The sequence below is a fragment of the Grammomys surdaster genome, unplaced genomic scaffold (assembly GCF_004785775.1).
Source record: "Grammomys surdaster isolate TR1022 unplaced genomic scaffold, NIH_TR_1.0 64, whole genome shotgun sequence".
Classification (NCBI taxonomy): Eukaryota; Metazoa; Chordata; class Mammalia; order Rodentia; family Muridae; genus Grammomys; species Grammomys surdaster.
The window spans coordinates 11,561,136-11,564,547 of record NW_021604566.1 but is presented as its reverse complement, the minus strand read 5'-3'; positions in this window follow the sequence as shown (position 1 = coordinate 11,564,547).

The following is a 3,412-nucleotide window of genomic DNA, read 5'->3' as shown; positions in this document are numbered from 1 at the left end:
ATGCCTTTCTCGCCACTATTACAAAGTCAAATAATCACTGGGCATCAGTCTACCCTACTGAGTAAATTTCCTACAGATCAACATGAAAGTGAACTTTCATGAATTAATGCTGTTTAGATGAATTAATGACTTTATAGAATTACTGATTTGGTTCAAATGGTTTTAGGAATGAAATTTAAGAAGATGGTTTTCGTTGTTTTGTCAGAGAGATGTAATAAAGTTAGAATCAAGAATAGAATGTGCCCCCTCCTCCTAGAATACTAATAAGTATATTATATAAGTAAATTATATATATTACATAATAAGGAATACAATGAGCTTTTATAAATTACATTAAGAAAAATAGTCTTGGGACAATTTTGTGATCAGGAGAAAACATTTTAGGTCAGGTCCAAGACGAAGACACAGATGTGCACCATGATAAAGCAAGGGCATGTGCAATTGTTGCTTTGAACATATAATGAGTGATAGAGTGAAGCACTGCTTTGAACTTACTACTAACAACCTTCTGTAACTCCTTTGTGTAACATTTTATCTATGACATAATCTTATAAAGAACTTTTATCTAAGATGGTATAAATTGCCAGAGAGAAGAAATAAAGTGTGGCTTTTGGGGCTCTGCTCCACTCACCAAATGCATCTCTCTCTCTCTCTCTCTCTCTCTCTCTCTCTCTCTCTCTCTCTCTCTGTGTGTGTGTGTGTGTGTGCCCGTGCCCATGCATGGCGCATGGGCCAGGGCCAGCTTTCTTTTTTCTTCCTTTTCTTTTCTCTCTGACTCACAAGGAGTTAAGGAATGTTGAGCCTCTTGCCTGGCCACCTAGAGGGTCCTTGAGCTAGAGAAAAAAGAGCCAAGGCAACTAGGCTATCAGTAGGGAATAAAATTGCCAGAAGCCAAAGACTTTTGGCCACAGAATAGCAAAGAGTTAAAGAAAGAGATAAATTACCAAAGGTAAGCAACTTTTGCCCCAGCTATGGCAGACATTACTCTCCTGCCTTTCTCGGAGAGCTGGATGAAGATCAGCAGATGACGTTGGGAAGGTTGAAGAATGTTTTTTCCCATTAATTAATTTATTTATTCATTTTACATCTTGACCTCAGCCCCCCAGCCCCCTCTCACATAGCCCTTCACCAGTCTCTCCTCTGATTAGGAAGAGGCCCACCTGGGGTACCCATCCTGGCACCTCAAGTCACCGAAGGACTAAGTATATCCTCTCTCACAGGTACACTCTTAGAAGTTAAGCTGGGGGTTTCTGAGGTCAGGAAAGAACACTGACAGCCAGATTGGTACCAGCTAAGGTTTCCTGTTGCTATAGCTGTTGATCGAGGTGATGATTAATTTCTTATACCCATTGTTGCCCTCAGTTTCCTGATATGGTTTAATAAAAAGCATGTTAATGCGTACCTGTGCACCTTGAAGATTTAAGGTAGAAATGACCTTTCTTCTTCCTTCCTCCCTCCCTCCCTCCCTTCCTTTCTTCCTTTCTCTCTTTCTTTCTTTCTTTCTTCTTTCCTTCCTTTCTTCCTTTCTTTCCTTTTTTTGATGGTAATTATTTTTGTTTTTGTATTTTTCTGTTAAGTTATTTACTTTACATCCTAATCACTTCCCCTCTCACACAGTCCCTCTTCCATCCTCTATTCACTTTCACCTCTGAGAGGGTGGAGGCCCTGGGTATCCCCGAACCCTGGTGCATCAAGTCTCTGCAGCCTCATCCTTTCCCACTGTGACCACACAAGGCAGCCCAATTGGAGGAATGGAACTCACAGACAAGCAACAGCTTTTGGGGTAGCCCCTACTCCAGTTGTCTGAGACCCACATGAAGACCAAGCTGCATATCTGCTATGTATGTGCAGGGAGACCTAGTTCCAGCCTTTGTATGTTCTTCATTAGGTAGATCAGTCTCTGAGAGCCCCAAAAGTCCAGGCTAGTTGATTCTGTTGGTCTTCCTTTGGAGTTCCTATCCACTTAGGGGCTGCAATCCTTCCTCCTATTCTTCCATAAGAGTCCCCAAGCTCCATACACTGTTTCGCTGTAGGTATGTGCCTCTATCAAAGTCAATTGGTGGGTGGGGCCTCTCAGAGGACAGCCATGCTATACTTCTGTCTGTATGATTTAGGCTCAGCAGGTCTGATGAGGTTCAGTGGAGGCAGGAAATGGAGGTCCCCCTAGCATAGCATGCTGCCCAGGGCAACCCAGCTTGCTCTATCCTGGTTGTAGAATCTTTAAGAGATGGAGACTTTCTGGGAGGAGTATGTCAACAGATCTTTGAGTTTTATAGCCTTGCTGCACATGCTATCCTCTCTCCTCTCTCAGCTTCCTCACTACTGATAGAATATGGTCAGCCAGACTCATGCTCTTGTCACCAAGCCTTTCCCACACAGGACCTGCAAGCCAAAAGATACCTTCCTCCCTTAAATTGTTTGTTGTCACAGCAACAAAGACACCATGTTGCTGAATTCAGAAATTGCTGCTACTATCCAACAGCATCTCTGTACCCTTCAACAACCCTTTCTCTAGCCCGCTCCATTGCTTTTCTTCCCTACTCTTCCCTGTAGTATCAACACTAGGATGACAGAGTGTCAGAGGTTAGAAGGGACCTGTGGCAGCAGACATGGATGGAGACAGGGCTCACTAGATCTCTGAGACATCCACAGTATTAAAGCCCAAGGAAAGTTTGAAGATAAGATGTATGACATGGATACCATAGCATAACCCAGAGACCTCTGAATTTATAGGGGAGCAGAAGAAATCTATAGGTATCTTTGAACCAGGTTGTAGGAAGGACTGCACTAGACAAATAAGTAATAAGAAAGGAATGTTAAATAATAGAAAATATCATTTTAAAATGTGAAGAGAAGATAAATAAAAGAAAAACTAAAGGAAAACCTTCCAGTGTTTTCAAAATGCTATAGTTGATTTTGTGGAATAATAGACATACCACAAAAAAAAAAAATTAGAAGTGATACACTAACCGCTATTTGTCTATATAACCATTCTTTTTCTCAAAACCGAAGTATTTCGAACGGTTATCACTTTAGAGTTTACAAGAAACAAAGAACCTTAACTGGAGAATGACCAGCATTTATACTAAAATCACAATATAGTGGGGTATTACCAAGACAAAGAAGTGATTTTTGGTAGCTTTAGTTTCACTTTATTTCTCTTGAGTCGATAAGAATAAAATAATTACTTCTATATTTGAAAGTAAGACAAACCAAAGAACAACATAGAAAGCCTACCATTTTGGCTTATTTTCCCAGTGGGACATCGACAAACCCCTGCTCAGTTGCCATCCACGGAAGATACCACTGATGCTCTGCTGAATCTGAGTTTTCAGGTCAAGAGAACAAGAGGTTGTGCAATAACATAGAATTTGCAACCAGAACAACAGCTTGATCACCACTCTGCTTCCTG